General features: G+C 40.1%; 1 long non-coding RNA gene across 7 annotated transcripts in view; it reads right to left on the bottom strand.

Moving 5' to 3' along the window:
* The window catches only part of LOC144519896 (uncharacterized), a 93866-nt gene that overhangs the window by 16582 nt on the left and 49979 nt on the right, over positions 1 to 27305 (bottom strand). For 4 of the 7 annotated variants that reach the window (XR_013502146.1, XR_013502149.1, XR_013502147.1 and 1 more), the window contains exon 3: positions 21107 to 21243. This is a non-coding gene — a long non-coding RNA (uncharacterized LOC144519896). Of the gene's footprint in view, positions 1 to 6782; positions 7121 to 17732; positions 17783 to 21106; positions 21244 to 27305 lie in introns of those variants that run through there. The other 3 variants (XR_013502150.1, XR_013502145.1, XR_013502151.1) reach the window with 3 other exon arrangements.

The following is a 27305-nucleotide window of genomic DNA, read 5'->3' as shown; positions in this document are numbered from 1 at the left end:
CCAGTACCAAGGGAAACGGTGACTTTCACTGGGTATGGAGGTTGCCGCTTTCTCGTCAGACTGTGTGGAGCTCCTAGCTAAAGTCCGACACGTCTTACCAAATTTGCAGTTAGCCATCAACTTTTGTAAAATGTCCCATATTTGAGCTTTATATAGTTGATTTCTCGCTTAAAAAAGTCTCAGAAGTGAATTTAATAACGAAATAGCCCGACAAACAATGTATAACTTTGCAGTGTCAGAAATATGAGACCTGCTGTCTCGTCTCCAATGTGTTTCTATGTGGTTCGCTCAAACCAATCAGCGCGCAGCTCATCTAAATATTCATGAGCATACCATATTTGGAAGAAAAGCTCTTGTTCCAAATACAGCCATATTCACAGGGTAGTTAAGGGCCTAATAAAATAGCATTCGGGCAATTTTCAGCCCAACCAATGTTACATACCCTATTAGGAGACCTTAAGGAACAGTGTAAAATACCCTGTATAATCACTTAATCACCCCTTTAACCTGCCTTCTGTGTCACTATTGCCACACAGGCTGGATCAACACTCTTGAGATTTAAGTAATCAAACATCCACACACAAACCCAAATCTAGACGGAGCCCTGGGTGCACTTTCACATACATGGAACCCAACATTCAGATTTTCCATCTATATAACCACACACACACACACACACACACACACACACACACACACACACACACACACACACACACACACACACACACACACTTACCATCCACCCCCACACCCTTTCTCCCCCTGTTTCCTAAACCTCAAACACCCACACACTGCCTCTTGATTCAATTAAACCACAGTCAAGTCTGAATTGTGACATATACCCCATGGAGAGAAGTGGGAGATGTGTGTGTGCATCTGTTTGTTTGTGGGAATCAGAAAACTTCATGACCTCCTTTGCCATGACCCGTCCAGCCCATTATGGTAATGGCTGAGTGACCTTTGCCCCCTAATACAATCTATGCCTGCCTTCCACTGCTGCTCCCTGTTTCTCCCCCAAATCGTTTTTGTTCTTTTTCCCCCCTCTGTCTGTCAGTCTGTCTCTCTGTCTGTCTCACTCTCAATCTCTCTTCCCTAATGAGACCGGGACTGTCCTCCCTGTGGAGAGACACACACACACACACACACACACACACACACACACACACACACACACACACACACATACATTAACATACAGACGTAGACTGCACACATGTATACACATGCAGATAGGACACATGCAGACATGCACACATCCATGCAGATAAAAGACAATACCCCCACCTCTACCACCACACACATTCAAACACCACATACACATACTGACCCAGAAAGCCCATTCCTATTATGCAGAACATCAGTTAGCTGATGGTGGAGCTTGATTATGCAGCTACCCTCTAGCTAGCCCACAACTCCCTGTTGGATATCTGCCTTTAAAACCCCAATCCCAAATGTCTTTTTAGCATATCAATAAAGAATTATATATTCCTAAACAGTAGGACTTGCATACATATAGCTTTTCACAACTTTCTCATCTCATCATGTCACAGTATGAGCCTATTTCAAAAAAGGCAAATTTAGGTAAACATTTCACACTAAAAGCATCCCTAAAGTAACATTTAGCTGTCACGCTGATGTAAAGATTACAGAGGTTCCCCGTCACGATTTCTTTCTCCATCTATCAGCATATTCTCTATAAATATTGCATAAGCAAGTGCAGATATGTTATTTTCAGAATAAATAATAAGAAATTTTGCTGTTGTTCGACTTAACCATTAACCGATTAAAAATCATTCACAATTACTGGCTCTAGTGCTTTATGCCAACACTTAAGCATGCACTACGTTCAGTGACAGCGAGTGAATGGTATTTTGAAAGAGAGAAAATAGATTAGCTTTTCAAAACTAAATGGTAAGTAATGTCTATACCATAGAACATGACCGGGGGTGAGGATTTGAACACTCAAGCACTTGGTGTGGCTCAGCAGGTAGCACAAGTCAGCCACTTGGAGCCACATGTTGGAGAATCTGAATCAATTTTGTTTAGGATTTCAGATAATCTCTACATCAATTTAGCAAGTGTGGTATATAGTATGGAGTATTTCGTTTCTTGGCATCAGATTGTTTGCCTCTGACTGACATATTCACCATAGCCAATGCTGCTCATGTGTAGTGTAATATGCTGTGCCACTAAACATACCCAACTTAAGGAAAACCATTTAGAACCTATTATATCATTTTGAAAATATACAGGAGACAACCATGTTTCTGTGTTCAGGGATACTGCAGTTAATCAAAAGCAAAAATGTGATTATAAAATGTGATTTTTACAGTGAAGAAAGAATATGTCTACTCCTTCCATCCACTCCACATTTCATTCTCCACTGGCAAATCTTAACTTCTGAAAGGTCCATTTTCTTACTTTAGATATTCCTAATGGCATGTCTCACTAGTGCTGAAGAGTAATCGTGGCAAATCGGAGAAAAAATTGCCTGGTGTCACATGGATGAGGTACAGTAATAGCTTCAGAATCACAAACCTGACATTCAGTCTTCTTTTGCTGCATACTGCATTTATCTTAAATCTGAAACCTCTGGTAAAATGTGAACCAGTCAGCAGCAGCAGCACAGAAACTAACTTCAGATCACTCTACAAATACCTTGACTGGGTCCCAGAGGGCTGCCTTTATAGATTGGTGCAGTGCAGGGGTTAGGAGTGGTGACCCCAACAAAGATTGCTTGCTAAGCAAATAAGCAAAGTAATCTGGCTGTGTGTGTGCTCGTATGTGTGTCTACACATGCACGCAAGTGTGTGTGTGCATACACCATATGCTTGTGTATTTGTCTCTGTGTGTGTGTGTGTGTGTGTGTGTGTGCCTGTCTGCCTGCCTGCCTGCCTGCCTGCCTGCCTGCTCACAGCTTAGAATGTGGTCCCTGTTGCATGTTCATTGATAATGCCATGTATTGCCATTCTGCATGTTTTAGTTTGGTAATTGAAAGGCCATCTGTGGTCTACTGGGGAGGTTTAGTAAAGGGTAAACTACGAGGCTCATTATTTTAGGAGAGGGTAGCCCTTGGAGGCCAAAACAAATTAATTTGTGTCCAGTTTAACCTTCAAAAAACTCAATTATTGTAGGTATATGCATGTGCAGTGTTCATGCATGTTCTTTAGGAGTTTGTGCACCCTTGCATATATGTTCTCAAACAACAGTAATAAAACAAAGTCAAGCTGACCTGTAGTTCTGGGTAGTCGAAACCAGCTACTACTTTGTCAAACAGACAATGTTGTCTTAGCCAAAACTTTGTCTAACGGCACACAAAACAAAGTTGATTACACATAGTGAGTGTGTATGTGCGGGTCTGCCTTTGTAAGTCTGCTGGGTCCATAAACATGGAAACAGACATGACCTGCGTGTCTCAGCAGTTTCCTGTGTGTGTGTGTGTGTGTGTGTGTGTGTGTGTGTGTGTCCGTCCCCAGTGGTTCTCCTGTCACTCCTCAGGCCAGCGCTTTCTACTCTATTCGTGTGTCTCAATGACTGCCCACCAGCACATATGTATGTGTCTTTAGGCCTACATGTATGCGTTTCTCCATCTGTCTCCTGTCACCAGCAGTCCTCTCTGCAACATTAGGACCTGTTAAGATCAAGGGTCACTTCTTTAAAGGTCAAAGTTCACCCTTCAAAAGGTGAAAAGTCACCAGGGTCAGGTCTGGTGTGAGGTGACATTGAACAAGCACACAGCGGAAGGCTTCTCAAACACCTTTGGGAACTTGGAGAACATCCCACGTGGGCGGCCTACAGTATATTCAATATAAAGACATACCAAAGTCTACCTATTTTATAGGTAAAGTGACATTGGAAACTGCCATGAGAGATGGATAATGACCAAAAGACGTAAAGAGTAATATAAAAACAAATCAATGACTTACAGTTGCCAATATGACATTAAAGCCGCTTAAGGGCAGGGCTGTAGTCAAGACCACCTTTGTCAAGTCCAAGACCAGGACCAGTCAAGACCGAGTCCAAAGAGATTCGAGTCTGAGTCAAGACCGAGTCCAGGACAGAAAAAAATGGCGATACCTCATAATAGCAGTGTTAGAACTGATACAAACACCAATCCACTACTATTACCACTACTAGGTACTAGTACTGAGCATTTGAGCAACTAAATGACAATATAGCTTCACTCCAGATGTAGTGTAGAAGAGAAGTGACCAGTATTACAGAGTGTACCCCTATGGTTGGTTTATGCCTTAAAATAATGGCCAGGATCTCCGGGAAAAGGCACAATGTGTGAGTCTCCATTTCAAACATCACTGCAGGTTGACTGCTTTTAGCAGCAGAGGTTGATTGTGGGCAACAATACTGTCATGGTTAGCTCGCTGAAACTCTACTGCCAAAGTTGCTGGCTGGCTCGGCAACGTTAGCTAATGTCCGCTAGCATAAGTACAGGCTAACTATAGCCAGTTAGCTTTGTGTATAACGTAACAAAAACCCACCCATCTCGTAGGAGCGAAGCTTAATATTTAAAAAAAAAAAATTATGGTACATAAGGAGCACTAACGCCACAGGTCTTATGTTGACATAAGACATGGGAAACTCGTTATATTTACCTAGCAGGCTAGGCTTACGCTGTTGCGCTAACGTTAACAAACATCAGCGTAGCGTTAGCTAGCTGTCTAAACTTGTGAAAAGCCGAACAACATCCCCGTCCAAACTGTGTTTCACTTTCCCTCCAATCAGTGCTCGAAGTGGGCTGGTACTCTACCACTGACAAAGAAAGCGTCAGTGTCAGAGAGATTGACCCTAACGTTACATAAACTACACTACCCAGAGGGCACTACGTGATTTACCTCGGATCTTGACAAATCACGTAAAGGCAAGCAGTCGGCACACCCTATCAGAAGTTCGCTTAGCCACGGACGCTAGTTCGGAAAAGCTGTCTGATGCCTGCAGCCTGACGGTAACAGATTTTTCACTGCTGAAAACCTAGAAACTAAAAAGAAGTGTGTCGAGTTTGTTTCGGACACTGCGCACACTGTGTACAACGCTTAAACTTATTCCAACTCTGCTCCGGTCGCATCTACACGTCTGCTTCCTCTCTCTATTTCTCCTCTGCCCCCTTCCCACCAAGAGGGTAAGCTTCGCTTCAAAACTTGAACCTCCTATGGCGCCATTTTGATGCTACCAAACGATCACCCGACGTTAGCATTCCATTGACTGCCATTCATTTTGACGTCACTTTGACGGAGAATAACTTTACATCTGAAGCGTTTAAAGACTTTTTTTGTCCATTGTTTATTTCTAAAGAAACACGACAACGTATAAAAGGGTCCATTACCTTCTATCTCACGTTATGGCTCCGTAGCAGATGTTGTTATAAAAATAGGCTAACGATTGTGTCATAACCACGCAACTTACTGTCGCATAGTAGAGGAATTACCGTATAGTACAGGAGAAGCTCTCAGGCAGTTTTGACTTACATTAGCTGTTTAAGTTTAATTACTAATGTTAACTAGCATTTTAGTTAGCAATAATTAGCCTGTGTCCATGTTGTCTCCTTACATATACCTACGCTCTCCGTCTCTGCAAGATTCGGAATGATTGAGATTTCTCTTGGCACAGCTACCAGAAGACTTCCAACTTTCAGACAGGTTGCTCACGTCACATTTACGTCGTCTCTCTCAGTTGGAGGCTGCGCAGTAACACTCAGCGCTCACCATAAAAGTCCTTCTTATATCCTTCACTGGTCTCTGTCCAGAGCAACGGGATCTGTTGGTCCATTCTCATATACTGTCTATGCTTCCCACACGCGCACACACACACACACACACACACACACACACACACAGACACACACGCGCACAGAGCTCTCTTAAAGGAGCCGCAGCACCATTTTACAACAGCTGTCAAGAGAATGACATAAGATATATGCACAACACACAAACACACACACACACTCACACACACACACACACACACAACTTGTTTAAATAAATACATTGATGTTGTTAACAAATAACAAATTGTTGTTAATAAATAACAATGAATTGTACCAGCAATATCTCCAAGTTTTGTTTTTCACTGTAGAAATCTAAAATGTCATAATGATTTGCCAATGCAAGGGAGTACCGGCACCTTTTTTTTCTACTTCAAGCACTGCCTCCAATATTATTATAAACATAATAAAGACACCTGGATTCGGTCGAGACCAAAAGCCATATTTGGCAAGACCAGTGGCAGAGACCGAGACAAGTCCAAGTCCAAATACCAGCGAGTCCGAGACCATAGAAAAAAACGTCTCGAGTCCAAGACCAGACTTGAGTACTACAGCCCTGCTCAAGGGTAGTATTTTAATATCTCTCACTTTGGCAACTCCTGTTGTTGATATCAAAAAAAGACCCTGACAGTTATTTTAGTAGCCCTCAGCGTCTGATACCGTTGCACAAGGCACCCTTTAGCGTCTGTATGAGACACACCGGTTTTCGGCGGTGGCGCTGTGAGATGACGTAGTTTAAAGAGAGACAAAGTCTGCGTAGGCAAGAGGGATGGGCAAACGAAAACACAGGACTTTCTCCCAGGAGAGCACTGTTTGTTACCCATGTGAAACCAAAGTCTGCATTGACTTATTTTAACTTGCGTACATAAGCTAACTTACTTACGTAATATACTTAACTAACGTAAATAGGGTTGAAAACTTTCCCTCTTTAACGTTTAGCTTAGCGCAGCGCCATTGCAACCATAAACAACATTGGCTTGGCCGCGTCATCTTCCCAGCTTACCCTCTCGTCAGAAATCGTCACATCCAGTTGCAAATAAATGAGATGACGAAGCCCGTATCACCAAACTCAAAAGCATAAAAATAGCAGTCCTCAGAGCAATGGGTGACATCACGGATGATTTTGACCTAAACCACATCTTTTCCAAAACGTAACCAAACTAACTTTTGTTGCCTAAACCTGACTTTACCCTGCACATTGAAAAATTACGCCAAAAGGGTACCTAGAGAAGTTAAAACATGACGCCAAGCGTCCATATGTGATGAGTTGGAAGTGAGAATGTGTTATGCAATGCATGCCCAACCCTCTTCCCTAAAAGATCCAACCCAGGGACACTAGCATGATAGTTTTTTTTCCAGAACATTCTTTAATACAGGCCAAATAAGTGTTGAAATATACTGTAGCTGCCCTAAATACTGCTCTCTAATATAGAGTGATATAAGAACAATAAACATCTAAGTAAGGAAGAAGGAGGAAGAACTGCCTGAAAGATGACTCATTTAAAAATGTCAGTCTGTGTTGACAAAAAGACTTGAAAGGGGAGGAAGCCCAAGTTCACCCTGGAATTAAGGATAGGGGCTGTGTGGCTTACATACACAGACATCCGTTAACATCCACACACAAACACACCCACACCCTCGCACGAAAAGACTCACACACACACTGCCCAAACAAATATCTCACCCAAGCACCAAGTCAACCCATTCACCCAGCCATGGCACTTAAAAACAAAGTTTTCCCCTCCAGCTAAACTCAAGTCTGACCATAATTGAGTCTGCTCTTTCAAGTGATTTTATTGAATTCCACTTCACTGCTTTATTTTTTATTGTTTTTACTTTGTTTTCTATACTGCTGTACTCTGTTTTATTGTGTGTGTTTTAATGTTTGATACCTTGGGAAGACTGGTAAAAATAAATGTCATCATGCACCGATACATTTTTTTCTCAATGTTATATTTTGAAATATCTCATGAGGATTTTTGCTGTTATCACTGCTGGGATATTTGCAGTGGTTAGATATGGGTTTGACAATGTAACCACAATGTTTAGAACTAGTGTAATTACCTCATTCAAATCTGATCAAAGCAAAAGTATAACCAGATTAACCATTTATATTTGATCAATATATATTGGGAAGGCACCATACCTAAATTTCTGTCTGCACTGTTGCTTTAGTACAGCCAGGGGTCTTAAGGGTTGGGAAGAATGTAGCTAAGAGATGAGATAAGAAGTAATTGTCAGTCATTTATCTGCTATAAAAAAGACATTTAAGACAAGTATGTCTTATGGATATATATATGGATATACAACGTGACAAACAGGATACATCATACACCAGCAGGAGCTATTCCAGGATTTTGTAAGTGGGGCAGCACGGGGGGCCAATAATCAGTCAGGGGAGGCCCAGGGGATTTTATCAGAATACAACATAGAAAATATAGGAAATATTGGATAGGATAGAACACATTCATTATTAATTTCACTTGTTTTTATTTTTTTTTAACAAGTTGTGTATCCAATTACAATACACATTTTCTATGGGCTCTTAAGGCAAAAACTCAGATAGCCATCATGGAAACATTAACTGGTCATGTGACAAGGGCTGGGAAGATTTTTTTTCACAGAACTGTATAAAAATAAAGTGTAATACACTTACAATAAACTTGCCTCAAACTTCAACAAAGAAAACCTTGAAGTACACATTTTTCAGATTATAGGAAACAAAACAGAAATAAAATGCAATACAGAATTTATTTCTTACAGCAACAAGTGCTCTACAGCGAGTTTAATATACTTCTAAAGTGGCCTCAAAATTTCAACAAAGTACACAGTTGCCATACAATGTGTGTTTAAATTATTTATCCATTTACCAAATGGAAAATCAGTGATTGGCAGAACAGGCAGCAAAGTGACAGTAGTTTGATCCAATGGAAATGAAATTTATCAGATTGACAGCACTCTTGCCCAATGGATTGGGGGGGCAATTATATTTCAAGGGGGGACTGGTGCTACCCGGGCCCCTCCTGTAGACCCACTATGCGTACTGGGCAGTAGCACCGTTGTACAGGTGTACAACGGTGCTACTGCCCAGTACGCATAGACACACAGACAAATACACAAAGCTTAGACAGGCATAATGAGGGCTAATATGAGGCTTTGAGTAGATGTTATCACAAAAGAATGAAGTAATGTAATCCAGCAGGAAAGAGCCTGGAGCTTCTCCTGCTGCTTTTCTAATCCTTTATTGGCAGGAAAAGGAACCTTGGTTGCCAAGGCGATAGTTTGTATACAGTAATTTGGGGTTATGTTGTTGAATGAACAAAATATCGGTACATGCAGTAATCAATAAATGGTAATGTTATTGGCAGTAATCGACAAAAATGTCATTCTCCATTCCACACAATGTCTATGGACCACTCCCTCTTTGTGTGTGTCTCACAGGGTAAATCATGTTTCTGCCCTGTTACAAACTCCATTGTAACAATAATATAAAATAGATACAGACAGGTGTACAAGGTATAACTGTTAAATAAATATGAGCTGTAATAAAACAGAATGTCACCTGTCTCTAACTAATGTGTATGTTAAAAGCATCTCTGAGACATGTTTGATTAATTTTGGGAACATTCCTTAATAATTCAGTCATGTTTTTTTACCCACATTGGTGAAATCGCTAAACCTCTGAATTTACTCCCAGCCCACAAAAAACCCTTTAACCCCAGTGTGAGAATGAGAGGGTGTGTGGGTGTGCATATGTATGAATGTGTGTCCATCTTCTCTCCAGTTGAACAGGATGCGGGAGGTCAAAGGAGAGGGTCAAAGGTCAAAGCCTGACTAAATAATTACCAGATACTCTTTGCGACGACACACACACACACACACACACACACACACACACACACACACTCACAATCAAACACAGCTTCACGACTATATGGGTTGTTATTTTTGAAATGTCTGGACAGCGTCTTCCTCTGTGACCCCCTTAGCTTGTGCACACACCTTCACCTATACAAATACACACTTGAACGTGCTCTCTTTCCCTCCCTGTCTAACTAGCACTCACACATAACGTCCAAGCCTGAGCACTTGTCCCCATGACAGGCTATCAGTCAGGAAACAGGGGAGAAAAGGAGACGAGAGAGGCGGGGTGGCTAGATTTAGCCTGTCATTCACAAAAGGTCAAGGGTCGCACTGAAAGCCCATTGGCATGTATACACACATGCACATGCGTATATGTGCACTCACACACACACACACACACACACACACACACATACAACGGTGTTCATCAAAACAAGGTCAGAAGTGGAGGGCAGACAGCTGGCTAGGTTTACAGAGAGAAAGAGAGAGAGCAGACAGCTGGGTAGTTTTACTAGCGTCTGCCCTTTAAATAGAGACTGGAAGAAAGTTTAAAGAGGGCACAAGTGAATGTTTACAGCAGTGCAAAGAGGTGCAAGCACTTATTTCAGTTGTTCTGAATGAACTTAATATAAGTGACATGCCTTCAAAAATGAATGAGCACATTGGGCCTCATTCACCAAAGTTCTTAAGAACAAATGTGTTCTTAAACCCCACTTACGCAGTTTTCACGAAGAGTCTGGCATTCACCAATGTTTTATTACCTAAGAACAAATCCCAAATAAGAACAGAATCTACGCACACTCAGGAGCACTCTTACGCAGAATTTAGAGCTGACATGTTTGCGCAAAACCAGTAGCTATACCGTTTTTGTCCGTTCTAAATTAATTTAACCTTTCTCTCCATTTTGTAACTCATTATTTTCATTATTTTACACATAATTATAAGTTTGTTTGTTTTAATAAATACACACTACTGCTCATTTGTAAAGCACTTTGGATTGCCATTGTGTATGAATTGTGCTAGGCCTATATAAATAAACTTGCTTTGTTTTGCCTTTAATTCACATCAATTATGTTAACGAGAAACCCTGCCATCCAATAATAAGTGATTGATCACACTATTTATACACCAAGAGTCTGTGTTCTATGTTTTGAAGTAATTTTTTTTGCATCAGATTTCAGATCAAACCATTTCTTTTCTACTTCATTGGTTCTACGCCCTTCTCTGGATACAGCGTTCACATGAGTAACTGCATTCCATGCATCGGTTTTATTTGCTGCTTAGTATGCACTGCTGACGCTACTAAATATGATGTCTCATTTTTCGTTAACTTCTTGCAGCAGTACCTCCACTTCAGAATTACAAATTTTTTTCTTTCTTTTGGAGTCGAGGCCTCCACCGTCTTTGCCACGTCTTTTGGACATTTCTCTTAGGGCGTTTTCACACCTGTAGTTCGTTTGCTTTGGTCCAAATCAGTTGGTGAGTTTGTAAACTTGGAGCGATATGCCCTCGGTTTGGTTTGGTTTGGCTTCACACCTGGAAAAATCCAAGTGTATCAAAATGCGCCATTACAAATCACGCAAGAACTTCCACGTCGCAGATTGCTAAACACACCTGACTACAGGAGACATTAGCTCAGACTTGCGGAGTATGTATAGTTGATGCTGTTCGAGTACAGATCACGTTCTCACCACATGAACCGCTCCAGAGTTCGATTGAAAGCCTACTGAGACCACCTCTTCAAGCAGGTCTCGGTACGCTTGTTTGGTCCGCTTTTGGTGCACACCCGAGTGCGAATGCTGCATTCTCACCTGACCTGACGAACCGCACCAGCGGGACAAACGAACTCTAGTGCGATTCAACCGAACTAAACGAGGCAGGTGTGAAAGCGCCCTAAGTGTGCACACGACGCAGCCCTGCCATCTCATGCCCTTTTATGGGAATTGACTGATTGAATTGGGGTGTTTATCTATGCTAAACAGGAGCAACGGGCACAAGCTTTCAATTTACGAAGACATTGGGATTCATCATTCTAAGAACACATCTGCGAACAATTCTGTTGTTTAAGAACACGTCATGAATCAGACGTAGACTTTTCTTAGGGACTTTCTTAAGAACACATTTAAGAGAAAACTTAGGAAGATATTGGTGAATGAGGCCCATTGTAAGGGAATCAGTCAGTTCACCTTCTCTCTTTGGACAAAAAAATCTCCTGTCCTTTTTAAGTCCACACCTGGGTAATTAGCGCTATAATGAGAAGACATAGGCAAAGAGAACTGGGAAGAAAACAGGTATATCTGCACACAAACAATGTCGTGCATTTAGACAGATAAGGTTATACATAAAGACATGCAATTCCCCGAGACTCCCACTAACCACATGGCCTACTTGTGCTCATAAGCTCTGGCCAAGACAAATTAGACCTTTATTGTCTCTGACTGCTGGAGAATGTGGCTATGAGGATAAAGGATTTAAGATCAGATGGAGAGAGAGGGTGAATCATTTTGTAGTAGTTTCTGAAGGTAATGAAGGTGTTTGTGTTTAATTCTCAGAGTGGGCTTCTGATGTTATGCTCTTTATCAGTCAGTGTGCGCTGTGCAGCACTGTTGACAGTGTTTACTTTCATTTTCTTATAGTATCAGTTAAGTCTCCATATGTGGTGCTCATTGCATGATCTGTTCAGTGAAGGTGATATCCCATGCTGTGGACACAGACATGCCAAAAAAGACTTACTTGACAGCAGATTATTTGAACAGAACATTTGAAATTGTGAAGTTAGCGCTGATTGAATCACTTCTATAGAATGTAAGTTTGCAATTTGGTAGGATTTATTTTCATGGAGTACCACTTTCACCTGCAGGGACCCCACATGGGGCCTCAAACCCCAAGGATGAAAAAGTCTGAATAATGTGACCATTCAGTGCAACACAAAAAGGCACAACATGGGTGGTCAAGGTAGAGCGGCCAGGTGGGTTAAAAAGGAGGACCCGGGGAAAGGAGAACGGAGTGGAGCATGTGGTCAACACAGTGGGAAACCCAGTGGTCATTTCACCCATGGACACACACATACACACACCAATTGATAGACTTACAGATAAAATGAAAGATGCATGGTTAGCCAAACATGTAGACAAACAGCGAGACAGGCCAGAAGCCAGATGAACAGATAGGGATGCATGCAAGGCTACAGTCACACACACCCAGACACACACAAACACAGACAAACAAACTGTTCAACCTGGCCAGAGAGGCTGAGTTTCCTTTGCCTGTGGGGATGATCAAGGGTAAGCTAGGATAAGCAGTGATTTGTCTTTGTCTAATGTTGTGCTGTCTGGGTCATAAAAACTACATATTTCTCATGTAAAAGTAATGCTTTCCTTGTAATTTTATACTATCATCTAATCTCCCAACCCACCATTGATCATTTATATGTCTAGGAAAGGTGAATAAGTGAAGGTGTTTGTTTAAAATTTAACAAAACATAAAAGTCCACACGTTCAATGCAATGTAGGTATAGCATTGGTATAAAGTGAATATAAAAGCAATGCTAGGGTTAATATTTCATTTGCAACATCACTTATATTTTTATAAGGTTGTGTCAAATACAGTACAAAAGTCATCCATCTAACAAGTAATTTCATCTCACATTCCACTTTCAAGTCTGTGTGGGACTATTCCCAATGCCACACGTGCCCACAACACAGTTTCTAATAAAATTCAGCCCAATCCCACAGGACAAATGAGACGCATAGCATTATGGCTGTTTTTAATCTAAAGAAATGCTAATACTCCACTGTTTACTAAGCAACATTTAGAGGACTTATTAGATGCCTTTATAAGTTAAAAAAAAACACCTTGCACGAGCTTAATGCTGTAGTGCACGACTATTTTATATTAATGAACGTCCGTTACATTTAAGCCATTGCCAAATGAGCTCCACAAAACTCTTTGTATTTCTCAGTGTGGCTAAGTTTACAAAAAGGCGCAATCCGGTGACATTCACGCGCAGCAACTCAAGTGATGCGTTTTATGTCACCGCTGAGATAGGACAACAGCAGCAGCGTTCTGATTTGGAGACTAAAAGGACATAAAAATTACAAGATAATTACCTCTTCTGAGGAGTCATCATTTTTAATCCCCCATGTCCACCATGATTTGATGGGTTAGTTAGCTAGTAGCGTTTACTAGCAACTGCATGGAGGAAGGGTGCGGGTGGTGCGCCATCACTGAAGGCTTACGTCATGCAGATGCGCCAACAGTGTTGTTGTCATTACTTAGAATTCCTCATGGGGGTGACATAAACTATGCACTATAGCTTTAAGGCAATAGAAACTAAAAGTTGATTGAAAAAGAAATATGCATCATGTCCTTATTTTTTCAAAGTTCATATTGTTTGCAATGGCAATAAATGCAAACCTGATGTTAGACCATCAGATTTCAGAGCAAAATTGCTAGTTTAACTGTTATCAGAATAAAATCATCTATACACAATACCTAAAGTACAATATTAGTGGATTATTAGATTTAGATGCATACAGTTTATGAAAGACAATGCATGGTAAGGCCCATTAAACAGGAAAGAGAGACTGGAGGAAAATAACAAGAACCTGAATTACTGGTGTATTCTGTGTTCAGTCAGACAGACACACAGGACTGGTGAATATGTTTCTAGCTAGCACACAGTTAACGTCTGTACAGTTGGTATATTGGCTATATGGGGAAAATAAACACAAACGGCCCAGCGTGCGAATGATGCAAAGCGAAAATTTGCTTAGCTTTCTGTCTGATCACGTCTTCAAACTCCCAACAATGGCTACCAGTGTACATGCATGTGTAACCGTTTATCCATCCTGAAAGTCTTTTTTATGGCTGCTTTCGTCTAATTCCATCCACATTCCAGTTATGAGATATTTCCCACATTTCACATTCTTTCTGCACAGCTGCTTCACCTAAAAAAAAATACCAGTGCAAGACAGACACAGGAAATGGAGAACTGTACAGTGGCCACTAGCTAGAGCACTGTCTGTGTATTCATCTGAGCCAGACTATAATAGTGCATTATCACGATATGGTGTGACAATCCAATCTGATGGCAGTAAATGCTCCCCCAAACCTCGCTGGGAGTGGAAAGATTTCACGTAAACGCCTTCTGTCTTGCTAAACCAGGCGAAGGGAAACGACGCGTTGCACAATGCCTCTGTTGTATTATTAGCCCCTCAGAGGAAGCTACAATTGTCGGATCAGACTCCAAAAAAAAGAGTAAAGTAAGTCTGGGAAAATATCAGCTTCCTGTCCATGACTTCAGGGTTTAGCCTGAGTAAGTGTTTGCCTCTGCCTTTCTCATGCTTCACACACTTTCTGACCCTGTCCCCCCCCCCCTCTCCTCCTTACTCCACAGTTATTTGGCTGGCTCCTTGTTTACTCAGATCAAACTTGTCAGGGAAAACCAAGAGAGTTTAAACAAACAGGCACACACAGACACATACCGATCAAAATTACCTGGCATCGAGGCACCACACTGCTAAAACACCAACTGCACCATTCTCATATGCTAGACCGGCGATTATTGCTGTAATTTATGATGACATAAATACATTGTGTGTGTGTATGAGAGACACACTGTACTTCATGTATTATCATTATTATTTGCGCTAATGGTCAGATTTGGTTTCCCGGGAGCTCTTCTTAGCTTCCAATGCGAGAGAGAGAGAGAGAGAGAGAGAGAGAGAGAGAGAGAGAGAGAGAGAGAGAGAGAACTTATTTGGTTGGTAGCCAGTCTGTATCTCCCCAGGGCAGCGCACATTGTCTGACCTGAAATGAACTCAACAGTAGTCTCAGTGCTGATGCTGTGGAGCTGAAAGAGAGGGGGTTTGAAGAGAGCAACAGAGAGAGAGGGTGGAAGCAGGAGAAAAAAAACTGCCTTTACATGTTTCTGGCGAAAAGGCAAAACCCAAGTCATCCCCACCATTTAACTGCTATAACAAAATTTGGTCAAAATTGATGCAACTCAAAGGTCTAAGACGAGTCCATATTCAAAAAACAATTGAACTAACTATAATGCAATATAACTGCAATGCTGGAATTACACATCATCCAAAACAAAATTCTGTAAATGCTTGATTGAGAATACATTTTAGCGGCATGAGTCATTAAAATGATGGGTGAAACAGAGGCATTGTAACTAAATGCATGGTCAGTTTGGATCTACAGAATTACATTGCCACGATAGGCCTGTCAAGCTGGACATCTGGCGAAGCGCCTATCTGTGTGACACATTTTCCCTAATAAAGCCAATGAAGCATATTTTATGTTGCAAAAAGATTAATTTAAAAGCGACCAAGAGAAAGAGAAGTACAGATGGATGGGAAGACGCAGAGAGTGAAAAGCATAAGGAAAAAAAGATGGAGGAAACAACAAGAGTTGAAAACTACATTTAGGGAATGGTAAAAAGGCTGGATGAAGTGATTGACATGACAGAGAGGGAGAAGGACAAGGAAGGAAAAGGAGAGTGGGTGTCCATAAGCAAAAGACATAGTGAGGGAAATGATGGAGTTGGCACCAGGGAGCAAAGGTAGAGAAGGGGAGTGATGAGTTTGGAAGAAGAGTTCAGCAAAGGCCCTGGATCCAATCATCAGACTGTTTTTTAATCTGTTTTTCATTTCACCTAAAATAATGTTTCAATAGTCCCTTGCTCATAGCTAAGCACCAACATTGGTCTTTGAATGGGCTCTCGGTTTGAGCAGAACACTTCTCTGTGGCCCCATATGAACTGTGCAAACTCACTGCAGCTGTATCTTGGGGAACAAACCGTTGCTGGATTAGCTGACCTTGTTTCACTCCCAAGAATTATTCAGACTTTTGGAGATGTGGTTTAGAGCTATAGACACTTGATTGTTTAACATTGTTTGAGATATTTAAACCCAAAGGTGACTGAAAAGAGACTTTTGTTGTTTTGGTTGTGTGGATATATAGTAAGGGAGCCTTGCATCAGTGAACCACATTATTAATAAATTGAATGATCAATTCATTACTCAGTTTACATTGAGAGTTTAGTAACAAATATTGGTTGGTTAAGTTAGACAAGACTGACATGCCATCATAAGTGAAAGCAATGCCAAAGGTAATTTATCTAACCATAATAGTTTCATTAGTTGCAGTGTCAACTATGCACAGGAAATGGCATCTATACTGTATAATAAAACACTACATTTGTCATTTCTATTTTCTTAATAATTGAAATCAATATGTAGTACCCATTCTGTAGATGTAGACTAAAGGAATGACAACAGGGAGCAGTATGTTATTTTCTTTGCATCCCTTGTATCCTTTGGAAATACAAATTCAAACCCTGAAAATGTTTCTAAAACTTCTTAAAATTGTTTTTAACAAGCTGACTTTTTTTCAAAGCTTTTAATTGATTTTAGGGTAGAATTCTCATTCAAAGCTTTAAAATAATCTTATGGGACACTGATGTGAAAGCCAGGAGGTGTATTGGTAGCAACCATCATAAAGATAGGATATATTACTACAACAAATTATAAATGAAATTCCAACTCGGTCCACAGTAATTCTCATAAGAAATAAATTATTGATTAGGATCGATACAGAGATAGTTTGAGTGATACAAAGAAACAGAAAAACAGCGAGTTTTACAAACGGTGTGAGGTCTCAGTGGTAGCGGTGTTTACAAGAACTGCGCAAGAGGCACATGCAAAAAAAAAAAAACCTGCACGCAGATACAGTACTGTATAGTCACCCTTCATTACAAGCACATACAGAAGTGTCTGACAAGCACACATGGTCCCATCAAATGCACACACTGAAACAACCATATGTGTAAAATTCCTCAGAGACAAACTTGTTTTTTAGAGACAGACCAAAAATACTCAACAGCAGCTGAGTGTGCACATTTCCTGCGAACACATAAACACGAACATAACTTTCCTCCAAAGACAGAAACAAACACAAATGTGAAGTTTCCCCAAAAACACAAACTCGTAAATACACGTGAAGCCTCTAACAAATTCAGAACAAAACCTGCATGAATCAAGCTTTTCACAAACTCATAAATATATGTGTAAAGTCTCACATGCACACACGTGTGTCTGTCTGCCTCCCACATGCAGTGTTTGTGACGCATAGGAAAAGTCATTAGACTCACACTTCCTCTCTAAACAGAAAGAAGAAAAGACCGTCTTACATGAAACACACAGGAAATGTGTGGGTGACTGCCTGTATATGTGTTTGTGTCCGCTTGTGTATTTGTGCACATGCATGTGAATGTCCCCTAGTCTGAAGTTGTGCCCCGAGGGCTGGTGACCAATGTCTTGTAATTGCTTGCTTTGATTGCTTTCATTGAGTAGACTACAGCTACAATTACAGCCAATTAGAAAACACAGCTAAGGGTTGGCCTGCTCAGCAGACAAAGTTGATCTTGTGGGTTCAGCATTCCAAAGCCTCTCCCCCCAATTTCCAGATTTAGACTTGACTGAAATATATTTGAACCGCATAGTACCCACAGTAATTACGTAATATCCAATACTTTATTGGAATAATTACCATTTTAAAATATGCAGCAAAGGTGGACATTGTAACATTATTCTGCATTTCACAGAACTGTCTGGACAGGCTAATTACTGTAACAGGATGGCTGATTCACCTTAAAATAATGACAAATTGTGAGCTTTTAAAAAAAAACTATTTGGTAGGTAGCTCTTATCTTATATTTTGTGTGCTGGATCATGTTGGACTTGTTTTTCAAACAAGGCAACAACATGTAAAACATCTTAACTCATATCTGGCTTCAACTGACTTCACAAGTTTCATTTCTCCCTTTGCAAAAGGTACAAACAGTTAGAGCTTCTGCTTTTTAATAGAACGTGTCCTAATTGTGTAACTAATCACTTGACATATATATATATATATGTATATATGTATATGTATATATGTATATATGTATATGTATATATATATATGTATATGTATATATGTGTATATATATATATATATGTATATATGTGTATATATATATGTATATATATATATGTATGTATATATGTATATATATATATATATATATATATATGTATATATATATATATATATATATATATATGTATATATGTATATATATATATATATATGTATATGTATATATATATGTATATATATATGTATATATGTATATATATATGTATATATATATATATATATATGTGTGTGTGTGTGTGTGTGTGTGTGTGTGTGTGTGTGTGTGTGTGTGTAAGCCTATACAGGAGCTATGATTTTGCATAATATCCAAACCAGCACTTCGTTGTGTTTCTGACTGTGTGTGGGAGCATGATTATGTGTATGTGTGTCTGTATATCTATGTAGTGTATATGTATGTTGAATATATACATGATCTACTGCAGCAGTTGGTGAAAATGGGTGAGACAAAGCATCAAGGAAGACAGTAAGACTATAATGTAAATAGGGGCTCATAGACATCCAAAGCAAAGAAGACAGAAAGAGGCAGAGGGTGAGTCCTGGGGTTTGGACATCTGCTGAAGCTTCAGGAAACTCAATCACTTCATAGCTGAAGGGGGAAGTGTTACCTGTCTAGCACTAAATCATGCCAACATACAGTACACACACACACACACACACACACACACACACACACACACACACACACACACACACACACACACACACACACACACACAATGTCGTGAAGGCAACACAGACAGGTGAAGGACAGTTTTTCTGACTTACATGGGACAGAATACTTCCCCTCGCACACGTACACACTCACACACTCACCTCCTTAATCTCTACCTTTTTCTGCCATGAACATCTGTCACCTCAGCAGGATCCAAACTGTTAATAAACATGCAAAGGCATTCTCGCGTTCATGCGTTCATACACACACAAACAATCTCTGTATCTCTCTCTCACTCTATCACACATACACATCTCCTTCAGTCAAAATAGATGGTTCAATTTGGCCCACTCTCCATGTGTTACTGCTTCAGTAATTTATCTCTGTCTGTCTTAATACACACCTGCACCCTCAGTCACCCAGCATAGCTAAGACATCCTCATCTCTGGTTTATTTATTGTCTTTTTTCACTTTTGGGAGACAGAACTATCAATGTTCATACAATAAGTCCATACTGATCAGTATGCAATTTAAATCGCATTGTGTCGTAATAACTAAGACCCCTGTTTCCCTTAAGATTCCCTGGGGTATAACTTTCTTCACTGCTAACAGCCAACAGTCACTCAGGTGCTGTTTATTGACATGTGAGAAGGGAAAAAGGTCTGATAGTGCAAAGTTCACCTCTAAATGTTCCACACAGAACTGGAAATCCCCCACACATAGCAAACACAAAAACATGCAGGTGTTACTTACTGTAATCTTTACATTTTCAGCTTTAGGGTAAACCGTTTGCATTGCACTCTTCAAAAGGACAGTTGTAGTGATGAGGTTCTAATATTTAATTAATTAAAATAGGTTTGGAGGATGTGTGTGTGTGTCCCTTTCGCATCTTGTTGTTCTATACTGGTATCAGTTATTCTGAAATTCAACTACCATAAATCCAAGTGTACACTAAATATTTGTCAAAAAATGCATGACATCCATGTGTTCCACATCCCCAAGTGGTATTTTAAAATTGCATTCAGAAACAGATATAATTTCTGTTTAAAGAGATAATGAGTGGAAAGTTCATTGCAAAGTGCAAACCAGTGACGCAGGTTGATAAAATACCACCAATGTTGGGCCTAAAAGAGTGTAAAGCCTGTAACACTGTCAACATTAATTAATTTAACTTTTTATGTATAAACAAAAAATCTGTGAGGTTAACTATGGATGATTATTTGTGGAACATTTAGAAAGTTGTCCTGGTTACCCACTCCAGGCTGCTCCAGGCTGCTGTGGTGTTTCATCTTCTTCACTTTCACTATGAAATGATTAGGTCAACATTTCCTGTTTCTAACTGTAAACAACCTACACAAAGGTGAGGTGCCAGTATCATTTTGTGAGAACTGTTGCAGCTGAAATATCAGTGTTGACTGTGGGAAACTGCACATAGTTGGATGCACAATGAAGGGGAAGTACCAACAGAGGTAACCCTCTGTTGCAATTTTTCTTTTGTCAGTTTTTCTATTTGAATAGTTTTATATATTCTGGGCCAGTATAGCTCTCCGGCCTGCATTGTATTTGTACATTTACTTTACTCCCTATTCCTCATGTTGCAGTCTGGTAATACAAAGCTGTTTACATTTAACATGGTGTTGTTATCAGGCATTTCTCTAAAACACTGCTAAATTACATGCATATTTATAATTTGTATATGTTTTTTATGCATTCAATATTAACATCTAATTACATCATAAATGCAGGGAACACGGTAGCTGCAATTTAAAAGGTTATTAGTATATATAGCCAGTAAAAAACACATTAGCTTAGTGCCTTACCCTGGCAATCCAATTCCCCTGTACATTCCCATTGTAGAGGTCTGGAGCCAGTGAGGATTCCTCCGGTGTTAATTAAACCGTCTGTCTTGGAGAGAATTAAGGTCGTGATCTCCCAGACCTTGCCACTCCCACACTCCCTGAGAAGAAAAGAGAGAAGAAAAAAGACTTAATGAAGAACTAAAAGGATGAAATGACTTAATGAACCGCCAAACGAGGCCTACGGCCGTTTAATAAGGGCTTATTAAAGCTTAATTAGAGCAATAATCCAGCTTGTTTGGAGTCAGTCAGTGTTGACTTGTGGCTGATTGTGTTTTTATGGCAACTGCATAAACAAGGAAGCATTGTCATTCCACAGGAAGGAAGACAATTTCAGCAGTGTGCTTTTGTTGCAACAAACAAGTTATTCCAAAAGTGATTGGGTGAGAGTTTCAGGTGACCTTTCAATCACATGGAGGCCCTTCAGTCATCGTCTGATCACATGTTGAAGTCTGATTCAAACACTCTCCCATCTCCCCCTGAAAATTAAAACAACTAAACCCAAATGAGACATAAATACAGTCAGGTCCATAAATATTGGGACATCGACACAATTCTAATCTTTTTGGCTCTATACACCACAATGGAGTTGAAATGAAACGAACAAGATGTGCTTTAACTGCAGACTTTCAGCTTTAATTTGAGGGTATTTACATCCAAATCAGGTGAACGGTGTAGGAATTACAACAGTTTGTATATGTGCCTCCCACTTTTTAAGGGACCAAAAGTAATGGGACAATTGGCTGCTCAGCTGTTCCATGGCCAGGTGTGTGTTATTCCCTCATTATCCCATTTACAAGGAGCAGATAAAAGGTCCAGAGTTCATTTCAAGTGTGCTATTTGCATTTGGAATCTGTTGCTGTCAACTCTCAATATGAGATCCAAAGAGCTGTCACTATCAGTAAAGCAAGCCATCATTAGGCTGAAAAATCTAAACAAACCCATCAGAGAGATAGCAAAAAACATTAGGTGTGGCCAAATCAACTGTTTGGAACATTCTTAAAAAGAAAGAACGCACCGGTGACCTCAGCAACACCAAAAGACCCGGAAGACACGGAAAACTGTGGTGGATGACCGAAGAATACTTTCCCTGGTGAAGAAAACACCCTTCACAACAGTTGGCCAGATCAAGAACACTCTCCAGGAGGTAGGTGTATGTGTGTCAAAGTCAACAATCAGAGAAGACTTCACCAGAGTGAATACAGAGGGTTCACTACAAGATGTAAACCATTGGTGAGCCTCAAAAACAGGAAGGCCGGATTAGAGTTTGCCAAACAACATCTAAAAAAGCCTTCACATTTCTGGAACAACATCCTATGGACAGATGAGACAAAGATCAACTTGTACCAGAGTGATGGGAAGAGAAGAGTATGGAGAAGGAAAGGAACTGCTCATGATCCAAAGCATACCACCTCATCAGTGAAGTATGGTGGTGGTAGTGTCATGGCGTGGGCATGTATGGCTGCCAATGGAACTGGTTCTCTTGTATTTATTGATGATGTGACTGCTGACAAAAGCAGCAGGATGAATTCTGAAGTGTTTCGGGCAATATTATCTGCTCATATTCAGCCAAATGCTTCAGAACTCATTGGACGGCGCTTCACAGTGCAGATGGACAATGACCCGAAGCATACTGCGAAAGCAACCAAAGAGTCTTTTAAGGGAAAGAAGTGGAATGTTATGCAATGGCCAAGTCAATCACCTGACATGAATCCGATTGAGCATGCATTTCACTTGCTGAAGACAAAACTGAAGGAAAATGCCCCAAGAACAAGCAGGAACTGAAGACAGTTGCAGTAGAGGCCTGGCAGAGCATCACCAGGGATGAAACCCAGCGTCTGGTGATGTCTATGCCTTCCAGACTTCAGGCTGTAATTGAATGCAAAGGATTTGCAACCAAGTATTAAAAAGTGAAAGTTTGATTTATGATTGTTAATCTGTCCCATTACTTTTGGTCCCTTAAAAAGTGGGAGGCACACAAACTGTTGTAATTCCTACACCGTTCACCTGATTTGGATGTAAATACCCTCAAATTAAAGCTGAAAGTCTGCAGTTAAAGCACATCTTGTTCGTTTCATTTGAACTCCATTGTGGTGGTGTATAGAGCCAAAAAGATTAGAAATGTGTCGATGTCCCAATATTTATGGACCTGACTGTACATATATGGACTATAAACATGTTGCTCTGTGGATGTCAAAATAACCCCTTTCACCAGTACTTAACGGTCAGATTTTCAGCTTCTCAAAGGCAATCAGCTATAGCTTTGTCATACATGATACCTTCACATCCCCATGTAACAGCCGGAGCTCAAAGCACCAGACAGTTTTACAGATCATGTTATCAGATCCGATTCGAGGAAGTTGCTTTATGGACCTTGGCAAATGAGTCACGTGGTTTCAGCCAGCAGACTCCTTTCCTCTTCGATTCAAAGACAATACACAATGTTTCCTCTATCGACATCAGCGTGACTCACGTGAGTCAGAGACCCAGCTGCATTGTGCCTAAGGACACATCTGAAGAGAGTGTAAAGTATACAGTGCACTTGAGGCTTTAGATTTTCATTATTCAGACAGTGATGCCATCACCCCTTAGAAGACTGAGTCAACCTCCCGGCATGGTGAATCCTACTTGTATGGGCATGACAAACTGCTCTTATTACTATAGCTCTGTGCTCTGTCTTTTAGAGTGATTCATTATATATTAGTGATTCAGATTTGTAATGCCCACAGGCCCTTGTATGGTTAGCAATATCCAGTGGTCCCAGCAATGAAAGGTGTTACTTCTGTAATCCTTCTTCCAGATCACGTGCGAATCCAACAGATGACCCTGTCAACCTGAGCCAAACTGTGTGTTTATGAAATGTTGATTCAAATTAACTAGATGATAATGTGGCCACCCAGTACTGTATGTGCCTGAAAGAGAGGTACTGCATGCAGATAGAGGATCTAGATAGCTGTTCACAACTGCCCCTGATTTTATTGACATAATTAGCATGCTGCAGGGTGGTGTATTACGTAAAAAGCAGGCCAGGAAAAGACTACATATACATCATCATATGAACTGTGATCTGTATGGAGCTCATCATCTTCAACAGTAGACCCTCATGATCAGGACTTGTAGGTTAAGAAGCGAGCACTTTCTCTATCATACCAACCCATAGAGCTAACAGTTATGATTGAATCTTGCCAGTACCAACGTGTTAGTAGCATAAATATAATAATCAAAATGCACTGAAATGGGGTGGGGCCTGGTTGAAGTGACAAGCAAGTTGCAAACAGCACAGCTGAAAGTGCTCAGACTACTTGTCAATCAAGCTTCCAATCATAGCTCTCTTACTAATACATTCTTAACATTACTATGTTTTCCAGATCCCCTCCAAGACAAACATTAGAAGGAAAATTATCTATTGAGACTGTAATGTTGATTGATTTGACTTTGTGTATAAAAGGCAGATGCAGGGTTCAATCTCAGCCACTTCATACAGTAGAGTTTTCTTGGATTCAGCATCTAGTGGTCATTAGAGGAATTGCAGTAAGGAAGCAATGGCCAAATACAGTGTATATGTGTTTGTAAGTGGGTGAAGATGACTCAAACACACAAATATGGACAAAGAAAAATAACACACTGACACATGTTTAATATACTGTATATATGACTCAGATGGCAGGCACGTGTTGACTTCTATAAAATCAATAAAAGTGACAGGCATAGACATTTACTGCGGTATTATTATGAGTACACACTCCCACACCCTACACTGACACATTAAGTGATGTATTTTGCCAGAGCTAGATTTAAGCAAGATGACATCACATAGCTGTCTGTGAAAAAACACCACTTTGCTATAGTTGTGTGTGTATGTGCATGCATGAGTGTGTCTCTGGAATTTGGGGCATTTGGCATTTCTCTTTCAGTGGCACATCATCTACCAAAACTATTTACACAGACACACACACACACACACACACACACACACACACACACACACACACACTCACTCCTTAGGAAACTGCTGACAGCTAACAAACACATACCTTTCTAGCGCTGTGGTCATCATTTCCCACCATGCTGTCACTTTCAGGTTGCTAATCCACCAGAGGAGTCCTACACACCACTATTTAAGTCAGTTAGCATTACCCCAGCCAGTAGGATTTCACTAATTTTGCCTGTAGCACTTTGGTTTTAGTTAAACACAGCTGAATGATTCCATCAAGCACTTATGGCAGTTGACTCTCTGCTTCCAAGTTTTACTAATTTACTTCCTACAATCCAAACCATTTGGAGGGTGGAGGAGGCTTACTACTCTGTGTTTAGATCCAAACATGATGGGTTTTAGGTTTTTAACCACGAGCTCTCCAATGTCGTTATGATTAATCAAATGCTTTCAACCTTCTCGTGTCCCCATTTTTTATATCAGTTTCAAGTTTAACAATATGTTCCCAGTGTCTGGGAATTATGTCATTTACCCCAAGGGCAGACTGAAGTCACACTCCAGAGGGTTATTAACTGATTTTAGACATTACAGCGTAGATACATGTGGAACATTGCACAAAGATGTATGACAGCATTTCACAAGGAAGGTTTGGACTATTACAGTCATAGTTCATGAGCCGTGTCTCTGGTAAGGCTGCTGCTCTGTTAAAACACTTCAATCCCCTCCATTTATTTCCAGAACGCCAAACAGCTGACGATTATTGCAAAAGGGCCAATGATTTCATTCTTGTCATATATCTCCCCTCTTCCAGACATATGTCAATTTTATGTCAGAAGATTAGGGATGCCAGTTATTGTTCTGCGGCATGAGAATGATGTCAACTTTCCTACAGGGCCTTTTCTGTGCAATGTAGACTGCAAAGCAGCTGGCAATTCCTGCACAAATGCCAACACATCACATCATTTTCAAAACTACTTCCCTGCTCTTCAGCTCTGTCAGTTGTACCCGGGAGAGTTATAGACAGGGAAAAAAAGAATGATGTCATCTTTCCAACAGGGCTCTAAATCTCAACGTATTATACTAGTGCGCTGAGCTCTGGAAGATGATGATGATGTTGGTTAGAGCGGTGTTGATGATGATGGTGCTGGTCAGTGCAGTGGTCATGGTGGAGATGACAATGATGAGGTAATCTTCCCTAAAGCCTTTTTTTCCTTTTAGTTTAACGATATGAGCAGTTCACCACGTCTCTCTTGGTAGTGTACTTGTAGAGGAAAAACCAGCGCTCATATGACTTCAGCTGATTTACCTCTTTTAATCAAAACCCCATTGCTGAGTGGGGCACTACTACTCCTAATGTCCTCAGTAATGTATCTATTAATATTGATATCATTAATGTACCATGAATTGGAGGGGAAATTAAGTGTACTTTGAATTATAACATGATTTGTTGGTCTTACAATGTTCACCAAAAAGTCCTATCCCATTATCAAAATCAAATGTCTAATATGTTTGAAACACACGCAGCAGTAAAATGATAGTAATCTGAATGAGTAAATCATTTGGTCAGTTGATAATGTAATTTGGTCCTGTATTATTAACTGGCTTTTCAACAGATTTTTTTCAACAAATTTTTGCTGAAATGTATATGAGCAATATTGTAATAGCAATACTAATTAAACTCTTTCTGCAATGTTACATCATTAGATAACACATATCGTATATTGTATATAAATTAAATATCATAAACACACAAAAACACAAAGTTATGGCATTGTTAGGCAGTTTTTACATCACAGTTGAAACATGTCTCTCTTGGGTGTTATTAATATTTAGTATCTGCTGTCATATTTTATATTGTGTTATTTGTATTGTGTTTACTAAAATAAAGTCCTTCTTTTGGTTTTCAGAAGGAGTTCCTTCTTCTTAAAGCTGAGCAAGAACATACAGGACCAACTCTCTAACCCTAACCCAATCACAAGTTGACAAGATGAAAGAAACTAAAATTATTAGGCTGTTCTAGTGTCATCATTACTTGCCCCCCAAAAAACAATGTATGTAGAGTTACAACTGTAGGCTCCAGTGAAGAAGCAATGCATCCTCTATTGGCTCAGCACTGATGAGACACTGTGCTCACTATTTGTATTACCGTCAAAAACAATTACTTCAACATGCTCAAGTTTCAAATGTGAGTGAATAACTGTATATCATCATGAAGCCATACCCCAGACA

This window comes from Sander vitreus, chromosome 6 (genome assembly GCF_031162955.1).
Source record: "Sander vitreus isolate 19-12246 chromosome 6, sanVit1, whole genome shotgun sequence".
In the NCBI taxonomy this organism is placed as follows: Eukaryota; Metazoa; Chordata; class Actinopteri; order Perciformes; family Percidae; genus Sander; species Sander vitreus.
Note: the sequence above shows the minus strand (reverse complement) of the source record. Positions and strands in the feature narration are given on the sequence as shown.